This window comes from Mirounga leonina, unplaced genomic scaffold (assembly GCF_011800145.1).
Source record: "Mirounga leonina isolate KUSES-001 unplaced genomic scaffold, KU_Mleo_1.0 Mir_129, whole genome shotgun sequence".
Classification (NCBI taxonomy): domain Eukaryota; kingdom Metazoa; phylum Chordata; class Mammalia; order Carnivora; family Phocidae; genus Mirounga; species Mirounga leonina.
Genome location: NW_023270323.1, coordinates 806,840 through 820,156, shown reverse-complemented (window position 1 = coordinate 820,156; position 13,317 = coordinate 806,840). Strand labels below are relative to the sequence as shown.

At 36.5% G+C, this 13,317-nt stretch overlaps 1 protein-coding gene across 5 annotated transcripts in view; it reads left to right on the top strand.

Annotated features, from left to right (window-relative positions):
- Positions 1-13,317, top strand: part of RAP1GDS1 (Rap1 GTPase-GDP dissociation stimulator 1) — a 156,642-nt gene that overhangs the window by 40,467 nt on the left and 102,858 nt on the right. The window contains exon 1 of one of the 5 annotated variants that reach the window (XM_035004471.1): positions 989-1,580. The exons of the other annotated variants lie outside the window; for them this stretch is intronic. The gene's annotated coding sequence lies outside the window, so the exon portion shown is untranslated. Of the gene's footprint in view, positions 1-988; positions 1,581-13,317 lie in introns of those variants that run through there. 5 annotated transcript variants of the gene reach the window in all.

Genomic DNA, 13,317 nt, shown 5'->3' with positions numbered 1-13,317 from the left:
ATGGCCTTTATTATATTGAGGTGTGTTCCCTCTAGACCTACCCTGTTGAGTGTTTTTATCATGAGTGGATATTGTACTTTGTCAGATGCTTTTTCTGAATCTTTTGAAATGACCATATGGTTTTTATTCTTTCTCTTATTGATATAATGTATCAAAGCATTACTTTTAGTACAGGAAAACTGTTTACAATTGCAAGGTTATATCATATCAGCCTTTGAATTATGTCCATAGCTATAAATTTAGCTATTCATTTTTTATGTTTAGATTACTCAACCCTGAAAGTGTGAACTTTATTACTTATGATTTTTCTTGCTTTAATGTACTTTTACATGGATTCCTCTTAGTGAGTTTTTAATGTCATGTGAATTTTGGTATTTTAAGATTTAATGGAATAATGAAATAGGCGTATAAATTCTTTTATAAATTAAAAAAAAATGTTTTAAATACTTAGCCTTAAAGATTATTTCTAAAAGTTTCTAACATTTGGCCTTAGGAGAAGAAACACCAGCCAGAAAAGTAGGCAGTTGAAGAAAATTCTTTTTGAAGTTTGATTTTGTATAAATCTTACTTCCCATAAAACTGTAGCTTATCCATTTTGTTAAAACTGGAAGAGAATCACACCATGGGAATATGTTTTATACCAAGTTAATAAATAAAAGCAAAGTTATTTCCTTTTTCATTGTGACTCATTTATTACTGCAGTTTGCATTTTTTGAGTTATGAATGTATGTGAATATTAATGACCAACTGCAAAATTGTTAAATTGGAAAAAATAGTCATAACATTAAAAACAAAATAGAGAGTAAAAGATTAATTCTTTGTTTGAAGTTGTCAAGGTAAGGGAAGAATAGCCAAGAAATGGAAAAGATCCCAAATTAAGAAATCTTTCCCCCTGCTTGTGCTCTCTCTCTCTGTATCTCTGTGTCTCAAATGAATAAATAAAATCTATAAAAAAAAAAAAATTTTCTTTAAAAAAAATACTTTTTAGAAGCTCATTAAAAAGGAGTGATTCTAGTTGGAGAAATGCATGGTAAGTCAGTAATGTATCTTCTTATCTGAATAAAAGATACTACATTATTTTCTGTTTGCTGTACAACTAGATCTTGATGAAGGCCAAAAGTATTAGATGCCATATTTTTAACTGTGTGTGGCTTATGGTCATTTTACTCTCATAACAAAGTCACTAACAACTAAGGAAATATCAATATTTTGTGTTTTTAGTAAGGTAGAGTTTAGATATAATTTTCTAGCGTAATAGTCGTATAATGGGCTATATAATACAGCACATCTTTATTCTCTAAGTTTTTAATAGAAGCTAATAGTGTTCAGAGCCTTCTGTTGACAGATACATTCACTTGGAAATTTGGGCTGTTTCACTACCACTTAAAAAACAAGCAATGCATTGTATTAACTCTTTGAGATTTAAGAAAGCTAGCACATTTAGGTAGAACAAACAATTTTTTTTTCTCTGTAGTTATACAGGGCTGTTGGAGCAGTAGTAGAGAATACTGTGTGACATTCATGATCCTGCACATCAGTGATTCATGTCTAAAGTAAAAGAAGAAGTACACGTATTGAATGTAGGTGGACCCATTAGAATATTTGTAAAGTATTTGAATATGTTAAGTTCATACTGCCATGATATGTCATACTGCTTTGGTTAAATATTAACTATTTAGTTTAAAGTTAGATTTGGAACATTTTATACAGTCATACTTTGCACATCTCCTCATCTTCAGGTCTCATTCATTCATATATTCAGCACTGAGTTTTATTTAGTATGTGCAAACATTGTGATATCTCCTCATAACGGCAGAAATTTAGTTCCTGCCCTCAGAAGCTCATTATTTTGGGATAGAGATTGATAAGTAAATGTAAAATTATAATTTTTTGTAAGTGCTGTAATAGAGGTATGTTCAGTGTCTGGTGGGAGTATATCTATTTAGTAACCTTAAAAAAAGTTAAGATAGCTATGTCAAATCAAAAGGGAATAATCATAAAATGAACTAAAGGCAATATTATATGAAAATTCAACTTTTAAAAAAATCAGTTCTTCAATTGTTAATTGAATTGGTTTTTGTTTGTTTTAGAAGACAAGAAGTAGTTATTTTATATGAAACAGAATGAACTAATTTATACTGTGTTGTGCTGTGAATGACTCTAATAGTATGCATGCTGATGCTTTTGGTTCATTAACCACACTTTTTTTTTTCTCTTTAAAACTTGATTGATTCACTCCCTGATTAAAGCATAGGATTTTAACAGCATTAGACATAAATTTTTACATGGAAACTTTACATAGCATTTCATATTATATGATTCTGCTTGTTCTTTAAAAAATGTATGCATCCATCGGGCAAGGAATACTTTTCATTAAATTATCAATATTAAATGCACTTAATAATCATGTATAGATAAACAAATGTAGCTAACTTTTAGACATTTTAAGTAGGTAAAACATACACTTTGCTCATAAAGAAATATTTGATGCAAATATACAGATAAAATGTTTAAAAAATTCAAACACTGAAAAAAACTACACCTTTGATGAGTGACTTTTTTTGAGAGCAAGGATTTCCAGATATATTCATTCTTTTAAATATTTAGCTATGATTTCTTTGTTTCTCAAACTACAAAGCTGCTGATAGCAAAACTCCAGGATTTCACAGGCAAGAAATGGAAAAGATCCCAAATTAAGAAATACTTTTTAGGGGCACCTGGGTGGCTCAGATGGTTAAGCATCTGCCTTCGGCTCGGGTCCAACTATGTCTACCTTAACACAAATGTTAAAACAGAACTCAGAAAATGCACTATTAAGAACCCAATTCTAGACCTGGGCTATCCATAAAGTAGCTATTGACCCCGTGTGGCTTTTGAGTACTTGAAAGGGGACTAGTTGAAATTGAGATGATTTATAACCTCAGAGACAGTCCTTAAAAAAAAAAAAAGTAAAATGACTCCATTTTTGTGTTGATTACATATTGAAATGATAATATTTTATATAAATAAAATGCTTATTAAACTTAATTTTGTGTTTCTTTTTTCCTTTTTTTTTTTTTAAGATTATGTTTATTTATTTGATAGAGAAAGAGCAAAAGTAGGCAGAGTGGCAGGCAGAGGGAGAGGGAGAAATAGGCTCCCCACTGAGCAGGAAGCCCAGTGCGGGGCTTGATCCCAGGACCCTGGGATCATGACCTGAACCGAAGGCAGCTGCTCAACCGACTGAGCCACCCAGGCGCCCCTCTTTTTACCCTTTCTAATTGTGGCTGCTAGAAAACTTTAAATTATTTATGTGGCTCGCATTATATTTCCATTGGACATCACTGTTTTAAACTGATGCTTCTCAAACTTTAGGTACATAAAAATTATTTGGAAGGATTGTTAAAACACAAATACTTGGGTTCTATCCTCAAAGATTCTGATTCATTAGTTTTATGTGGGGCCCAACAATTTGCATTTTTAATAAGGCCCAGTGGATGCCAATGTGGTAATCTATGGATCACACTTAAGTAACAAGGTTCTAAGGTGGACAATATCTTTTCAGTGGGGTTGAAAAGAATGTCTAGGATGAATCAAAGGCCATATCAGTGTTCACCCAGTCTCTTATTTGGTATAATCTATAAATAAGATACTGCCATACGGTGTAGAGGAATTTAATTATGAATTTTGTGATAGACATTTGAATTGTGGAATTTTGTCAAAGACTTTTTTTTATATGAGTGTATACTTGTTATTGTGTAAATAGGAAAATAAAGAGAAAATTAAAAGCAACTGTTTGTCAAATAGGAAAGTAAGATTCAGTCTATCATTTCTAAGACCACAGAATTTACTTACATATCTAAAGAAAGGAGAGGAGGAAAATTTAGTAAGAAAAAAAAAAAAAAAATATATATATATAGAAAGGTACAATTGTGACAGAGAGAGACCTTTTATCTAAAGTATTTGCTTTCTTCTTGGATATTTTTCATTTCTTTATTTTTTTTATTTTTATTTTTTATTTTAGAGACCAGAAGTGGGAGGGGCAAGAAGGAGGAGAGAGAATCATAAGCAGACTCCATGCTGAGCATGGAGTCCTACGCCAGGCTCGATCTCACAACCTGGAGGTCACCACCTGAGTGGAAACCAATAGTCAGATGCTTAACCGACTGCGCCATCTAGGCACCCCTCATTTCTGTATTCTTAAAAACAGCTAAACAGGGGATGATGAAATTAGAATGGGGAGAAAGATAAGGTAGAGAGAAGTCAGAGGAGGGGGACAATAGATGGAAGAGAATGGTAAATAATAATAGAAAGCAGTGAGGACATAGAAGATTGTATTTAAGGTTGGGAACAATTCTTTAGTGTATTCTACTATGATATTTGCAAACCTGTTTGGCTAACTATTTTTAGGGCAAAGGAAGGATTTATTCGTGGTTTTACCTTAGCAAATAGCAATAGCATGGTTTTCCCTTAGCAAATAGTTACTCAGGCTTAATGAAGAGCCCCAATCTTTTAAAGAAAATCTTTCTTTTCTTTTCCTTTCTTTTTCTTTTCTTTCCTTTTTTCTTTTCCTTCCTTCTTTCCTTCCCTCCTTCCTTCCTTCCTGATAGCCTTAAGACTAGAAAATACTTTTTAATATTGATCCTTAATCTTTATCCTTGCCATTGCCACTCATTGGTCCTACTTCTAGCTCCTGGATAAACAAACAATATGTTTCCTCCCTAACAGATCTTTTATATTTAGAGATAACTATCATATTTCTTACTTCCTCAGTTGGCCCTTGTATGATGACAAAGAGACAGCAGTATGTTGATAAAAAATAATAGAGCAAAGGTTGAGAATATTTTTTCCTACTCTCAGTATGGCATGTATGTGTTCTTATTTCGAAGTATTTGTTTAAGAGGATAAAATGATCTAGGGGCAGAGGTATATTAAGGTTCTCAAGAGAAATAGAGCCAATAGGGGTGTGTGTGTGTGTGTGTGTGTGTGTGTGTGTGTGTGTACCTATACATATATATGTGCATGTGCAGGGGTGAGAGAGATACTTATTTTAAGAAATTGGCTCACTTGATTATGGAGACTGACAAATCTAAAATCTGTAGGGTGGGTTGGGAGGATAGCAACCCAGAGAAGAGCTGATACTGCTGTTCAAATCTGAAGGTGGTCTGTTGGCAAAATTTCCTCTTGCTGGGATCAGGGGGCGTGTATGATGGGGGAATGGGGAGAAAGGGTTAAGGAGGTCAATCTTGTTTTATTCAGGTCTTTATCTGTTTGGATAAGGTCTAGCCACATTATGGAGGGCAATTTGCTTTACTCACACTCTACACATCTAAATGTCAGTCTCATCCAAAAACACCCTCACAGAAACATTCAGAATAGTGTTTGAACAAATAGCTGGGCACCATGGCCCAGCCAAGTTGACACATGAAAGTAACCATCACAAGTGGAATATATATTCTACTGAAGTATCAAAATGGATTGTGTGGCAATAATACTACGTTTTTGGGATAACTACTAGTGAAGAATGATGCCATTAGTATTAGAACTTTCCACACAAGAATCTATAATTGATATTAACTGAGGTTTTCCATGACCTATTTTTTAATATTCATTGGGATGAATCCCAAAATGAAGCTCCAAGAGGCAGAGTAATGGTTTTTTTAAAAAGGTATAGATTCAAAGTCTAGGTTTTAGCCCACAATGTTCTGTGAGGTGACTTCATTTTAGATGCATGTAATTTTCTCTTCCCATAGTTAAGTATTACACATCTATTCATTGTACTAGAGAAGCAAACAGACTGTTTTCATTTGACTCATAATAACTTAGTTATGGATTGATCATCTTTTCTTTCTGATGTGTGCATGTGGGAGGGATAATTTTTTTTTTTTTTTTAAGATTTTATTTATTTGACAGAGGGACACAGCGAGAGAGGGAACACAAGCAGGGGGAGTGGAAGAGGGAGAAGCAGGCTTCCCACAGAGCAGAGAGCCCGATGTGGGACTCGATCCCAGAACCCTGGGATCATGACCTGAGCCGAAGGTAGATGCTTAACTGACTGAGCCACCCAGGTGCCCCTGTGGGAGGGATAATATAAAGGCCAGGTAATTTTCTGCAATGATTTCTGAAGGCTTAAAGAGCATTTTTGCATACGTTTGCTTTTGAACACATGTAATCTAAGGCCTGATTAGCTTAATGCAAAGTGAAAATTTTAGTCTCTGCATGAGTTAGTGATAGGTAATCCTACAAGAAAACTTCCATTATTGATGTGAGAATTCCTAAAACAAAAGGCAGGCTCCTTATAAACTCAATCATCTTTTCAGTTGGAAGTAATTGCAACTATTGCAACATCAATAAATGTAACCTGGTTGCTCCATCTTTAGTATTCTATAATGGTTTATACATTCCTCTGAACTTAGCATATATTAATTGTGTATGCCTTTTTCATTTATTCAGCTACAAACTCTTTAAGAGCAGGGCCATTCTTCAACTAGCATTAATTGGGTACCACCATATGTTAGTTGGTACTTTGCCCTGGAGAGTTTAGATAGACAAGTAATAGATAAATTTTATTTTTTTTAAAGATTTTATTTATTTGATCGAGAGAGACACAGTGAGAGAGGGAATACAAGCAGGGGGAGTGGGAGAGGGAGAAGCAGGCTTCCCACTGAGCAGGGAGCCTGATGCAGGGCTCGATCTCAGGACTCTGGGATCATGACGTGAGCCGAAGGCAGACACTTAACAACTGAGCCACCCAGGCGCCCCTAGATAAATTTAATACAGTACAATACATTATGTAATAGAGCTGATTACTAAGTACTGAGGAAACGGAAAGCTGGATTCAAGTCCTATTGTAAGAGTCTTTCAAAGTGTGTCACATAGGGACTGACATTTCATCTGGATCCTAATGGATAAAGGAGTATTTTATGGATGTACACTTCTTCTACTTGCCTCTTCTTCAGACCTTGAATAATACTAACCATCTACCTATTCCACTTTCCAATTCTGGTTGCCTTCCGCTGTTGGCAAAAAAAATCACCCAATGTTATGGAATGTTGCTATTACAATTTAGGGTCTCTTGCCTTAGCTGGTAATGCTTTTATATATTCCTCTTTTGTAGAATATATTTTTCTCCTTTTCTGCTTAGAATATGCTTGATTGCCCTTCAAAAGTTGGCTCAAATGTTACCTTCTTATTGAAAATTTCCATGATCTTTATGGAGCTGTGATTGCTTCTCACTATATCTGTTGTACATAACCTCATTATAGTATCAGTCACATTGAATTGTGATAATTTATTAACCTCTCTCTTTCTAGACAGCTTTCTGAGGATATGATTTGTAACCTATTTATCTTTTATTCCCAACATAGTAGGGACTCAGTAAAAATAAATTTTTTGAATGATCTAATCTACTCCCAAGTCTTCAACTATCAAAAAGGTGCTAAGAACTTGGGAAACAATTACAACATTGTGTGTGAGTATTGGGGGAGAGGTGTGAGTTTGACAAGCAGAATCATCATGCTGGATTTTGAAAATACAGTGCACTTACCCAGGTAATGTGAGGGCCTAAGGATTAGGAGAAGAACATCCCAAGCAAAAGAAACAATATACATAAAGTCACAGTGGTAGGAGGAAATGTGGTTCAATTAGAAACTGAAGTGTTTGGTATGGCCAGCAAAAAAAAAAAACAACAGTATGTTCAGGGAAGGCTCAAGAGATGATAAATGGAAAAGGGAGTAAGGGTTCAAATTATGAAATTTTATGCCACGTGTCTTCGTCTGCTTAGGCTGCTATAACAAAATACCCAAAACCAGGTGGCATTTCTCACAGTTCTAAAGGTTGGGAAGTCCAAGTCAAGGCATTGGCAGATTCAGTGTCTGGTGAGACCTGCTTCCTGATTCATAGACGGCTGTCTTTTTGCTGGAACCTCACATGGTAGAAGAAGCCAGGCATCTCTCTCGAGTCTCTTTTGTAAGGTCACAAATCTCATTTGTGGGAATGCCCCCTATGACCTAATCTGGTCCCAAAGGCCCCACCTCCTAGTAGCATCACACTGGAGTTAGGTTTCAGCATATGACTGGCAAGGTGGGGAGAGAGACACAAATATTCCATCTGTAGCACCATGCTAGGGAAACCAGCAAAAGCAAATAAAAATCAGATTTGTGTTTTGAAAAGATCATTGTGGTAGCAGATTGAAAGAGGAGTTGGGGGATAGCCAAGAAGAAAGAGGAGGACGACGATGTTTTTTCTCAGAAACAGGAGTTAATGATAGGTAACGTCATAGAGAAGTTTAGGTGTGAAGAAACAAAATACTTGCACTCTGAATTATCCGGAAAGGTTATCTGTTGACCATGATGGAGAATATGAGAATATGGCATATATAGAGAATAGTATATGTTTAAATTACTGGCTTAGGAAATGTGAAAGGGAAATGACTAGGGATAAACAAAAGGATTACTGAGCAGTGTTGAAGGTTCAGTTAAGATTGTAAAATGTGAATCTGTGTGGTACTAGCTATCATATTTAATAACATTTTAAAATTGGAGAGCAGGAAGAAGTATATAGCCGGGTTCATCTAGTGTCAGGGATTGAATGACAAGGTGAAATAGATGAAGTTTTAGGAAACTGAGGTAATACTAGAATTGCTGAAATCATTGATCATTTTATTTTATTCAGGGTAGGTAGGGATGAAATCAGTCATGGAAAGGGCTGATTGGGCAAAGAAGGAGGAGTTGAATGAATAGAGGTTTCAGTGAGATTAAAAAATATTTACATACTAATAAGGAAATAAAATACATGATAAAATAGAAGAATGTGATCAGAAAGTGATTTCTAAACTTAAGCTTTCAACTGTGGAGCAGCTCTACATGATGAAGGGACTGGCACCCTGGAGGTTATGTGTGGTGGATTGTTAAAGAGCAGTGGAGAATTAGGCCACTTATTAAAGTCAGGGAATGTGAGGCCAAGTTATTAGCCACTTTGTGTAGATTCACAGTTGTTCAGAATGATGGCAGGAATTGCAGGGGGAGAGAGAATTCAAGAATAAAATCCAATGTTCTTGAAGATTGGAATACTAGTGATGAGAAGAGCATCACCGGATGGTAGAAGTTGAAAAGACAGAAATTGTTTTTGAGTGAAGCCAGAGGACAAATGGTTTAGAAAAGATATTTTTGAGCTAAGAAAATACCAGCTCAAGCTCCAAGTCCTGAGTCTTGGAGTAGAAGGGGAGAAAAAGAGAGTTGAGTTCTGCTTTAGAGCTCTTCAAAAGAAGTCTCCAGAGAAGGAGTCCAGGAAAAGTGAAGGTGGTGAGGTAGAGTTCTGGGAGGGTCTGGTGTTTGTATACAATAGTTAAGGTATTCAAAGGGCACAGTAAAGAAGGGTCCAGATGAGGTCTGAAGAAGTTTTGGTATGGGGAAGTTTTTTAACTGACCATCTCACAATTATTCTTTTCCCAGTTACTGCGCTCTGTATCGCTTGGGAAATTGTCGCCCATTTTCTCATTTATGATCTTTTTCCAACTTCTCTGCTTAGCAGAGTGAATTCTTCTTTGACTAATATTTCCCCCTCTGTTCTCCTGAATTAGGCACTGTTAATAGACCTCCATCACACTTTTTTTCTTATCACTTAGGTAGGACCACCCTGCAGTGCCCTGCTTTCTGTCTCAGAACATTTTGCCTTGACCTTTACCCCTGTTGGTTTGTAGAATTTTTACAATTTGATATTTGTCTTCAGTATTATGGTGACTTAAGCAATTACCTCAGTGGCATGATATCTGGTAAATCTAGGACCAATTGGAAAAGATTTCAGCACTCATTTTAGGGAGCTACATATTACCATTCCCTACAGTCTGCAAAGAGCATTTTAAATTTTTAGAGCACAAACATCTCCAAATTGAGGCCAAGGTCACTTTGCCAGTCTTGCTTCTACTGTCAGGGTAATTGGTTGTTATGGTGATAGGACTGGGGAAGTATAATTGTGGTAGGGAATAGGAGAGTCGGGGCTGTTTCTGAGGATAGGGCTGAGGTAGAAGACCATTTTGAAATACTGTACTTGGAAGAGTGTTTTGACATCTGCAAGATTCTATAAGCCAAACTAGTTTCTTTATTCTCTAAGCTATCATGGAAACTTAAGTGGCCACAAAAGTTGTATGTGAGTTGTGTGTGGGTAAGGAGAGGGAAATGGATGGTGAGGATCCTAGTGATAACAGACCTCATGATATTTGCTGTTATTTCCACTGTGATACCTACTATATTCTTGAATCCTGATTCTAGCCACTGTGGGTAATATATTGCCTAGTCTAGCTTGGTCTCTAATACCTTCCATTTTAATATGGATTTACAAAGCAATAGAGTACAGAAAATGATAGCTCTCTGGGAAAAATGAGGTTCTAAAACAATGGATGATCATCAAATATTATGAAGATTAGGCAGATGGAAGTCTAGACTGGGTTAGGTGCCTCTGTACATTAAGTCCGCTTTGGGATTTCTACCAAAATATTATAACTGCTTTTATACTTGTCTGCCTCCTTCGCTACACTATAAACACTTTGAGGGCAAGGTATGTATATATATATGTCTTGTTAGCCATTTGCCTAGCACACGGTAGGTACTTACTAAGTATTTAAAGCTAAGTCAATGAACGAATCTAGTAACGTTTTTTAGAGTGGTCAAGAAACCTCACAGATGTTAACAATGTAACTCACATTATGTGTAATGATAATAATCTACTTCATTAGCATATATGTTTCTTTTTTTAATTTAATTTAATTTTATTATGTTAGTCACCATACAATACATCATTAGTTTTTGATGTAATGATCCATGATTCATAGTTTTCGTATAACACCCAGTGCTCCATGCAGTACGTGCCCTCCTTAATACCCATCACTGGGCTAACCCATCCCCCCAACCCCCTCCCCTCTAAAACCTTCAGTTTCTTTCTCAGAGTCCGTAGTCTCTCATGGTTCATCTCTCCCTCCGATTTACCCCCCTTCATTTTTCCCTTCCTTCTCCTACTGTCCTCCATGCTATTCCTAATGTTCCACAAATAAGTGAAACCATATGATAATTGACTTTCTCTGTTGACTTATTTCACTTAGCATAATCTCCTCCAGTCCCACCCACATTGATGTAAAAGTTGGGTATTCATCCTTTCTGATGGCTGAGTAATATTCCATTCTATATATGGACCACATCTTTATCCATTCATCTTTTGAAGGGCATCTCAGCTCTTTCCACAGTTTGGCTATTGCGGGCATTGCTGCTATGAACATTGGGGTGCATATGGCCCTTCTTTTCACTACATCTGTGTCTTTGGGGTAAATACCCAGTAGTGCAATTCCTGGGTCATAGGGTAGCTCTATTTTTAAATTTTTGAGGCACCTCCACACTGTTTTCCAAAGTGGCTGTACCAACTTGCATTCCCACCAACAGTGTAAGAGGGTTCCCCTTTCTCCACAACCTCTCCAACATTTGTTGTTTCTTGTGTTGTCAGTTTTTGCCATTCTGACTGGTGTAAGGTATGTCAATGTGGTTTTGATTTGAATTTCCTGATGGCTAATGATGATGAACATTTATTGATGTGTCTGTTAGCCATTGGTATGTCTTCTTTGGAGAAGTATCTGTTCATGTCTTCTGCCCATTTTTTGACTTGATTATTTGTTTTTTTGGGTGTTGAGTTTGAGAAGTTCTTTATAGATTTTGGATACCAGTCCTTTATCTGTAGTGTCATTTGCAAATATCTTCTCCCATTCTGTGGGTTGCCTCTTTGTTTTGTTGACTGTTTCCTTTGCTGTGCAGAAGCTTCTTATCTTGATGAAGTCCCAAAAGTTCATTTTTGCTTTTGTTTCACTAGCCTTTGCAGATGTATCTTTTTTTTTTTTTTTAAAGATTTTATTTGTTTGACAGAGAGAGACACAGCGAGAGAGGGAACACAAGCAGGGGAAGTGGGAGAGGGAGAAGCAGGCTTCCCGCAGAGCAGGGAGCCCGATGCGGGGCTCGATCCCAGGACCCTGGGATCATGACCTTAGCCGAAGGCAGACGCTTAACGACTGAGCCACCCAGGCGCCCCTGTAGATGTATCTTGAAAGAAGTTGCTGTGGCCGATGTCAAAGAGGTTACTGCCTATGTTCTTTAGGATTTTGATTCCTGTCTCACATTGAGGTCTTTCATCCATTTTGAGTTTATCTTTCTGTATGGTGTTAGAGAACGGTTGAGTTTCATTCTTCTGTATATAGCTGTCTAATTTTCCCAGCACCATTTATTAAAGAGACTGTTTTTTCCATTGCATATTTTTTCCTGCTTTGTCGAAGATTGTTTGACCATAGAGTTGAGGGTCTATATCTGGGCTCTATTCTGTTCCGTTGGTCTATATGTCTGTTTTTGTGCTAGTACCATGCTGTCTTGGTGATCACTGCTTTGTAATATAGCTTGAAATCGGGCAACGTGATGCCCCCAGCTTTGTTTTTCTTTTTCAACATTTCCTTGGCGATTCGGGGTCTTTTCTGATTCCATACAAATTTTAGGATTGTTTGTTCCAGCACTTTGAAAAATGTCATTGGGATTTTGATCAGGATGGCATTGAAGGTATAGATTGCTCTGGGCAGCATAGATAATTTTAACAATGTTTATTCTTCCGATCCATGAGCATGGAATGTTTTTCCATCTTTTTGTGTCTTCTTCAATTTCTTTCATGAGTGTTTTGTAGTTCCTAGAGTATAGATCCTTTACCTCTTTGGTTAGGTTTATTCTGAGGTATCTTATGGTTTTTGGTGCTATTGTAAATGGAATCGATTCTCTAATTTCTCTTTCTACAGTTGCATTGTTATTGTATAAGAAAGCAACTGCTTTCTGTGCATTGATTTTGTATCCTGCCACATTACTGAATTGCTGGATGAATTCTAGTAATTTGAGGGTGGAGTCTTTTGGGTTTTCCACATAACGTATCATGTCATCTGCAAAGAGAGAATTTGACTTCTTCTTTGCCAATTTGAATACTTCTTATTTCTTTTTGTTGTCTGATTGCTGTTGCTAGGACTTCCAGTACTATGTTGAACAGTAGTGGTGAGAGTGGGCATCCTTGACGTGTTCCTGATCTTAAGGGAAAGGCTCTCAGCTTTTCCCCATTGAGGATGATATTCCCTGTGGGTTTTTCATAGATGGATTTTATGAACTTGAGGAATGTTCCCTCTATCCCTATACCCTGAAGAGTTTTAATCAGGAAAGGATGCTGTATCTTGTCAAATGCTTTTTCTGCATCAATTGAGAGGACCATATGGTTCTTCTCCCTCCTCTTATTAATGTGTTCTATCACATTGATTTGCGAATGTTGAACCACCCTTGC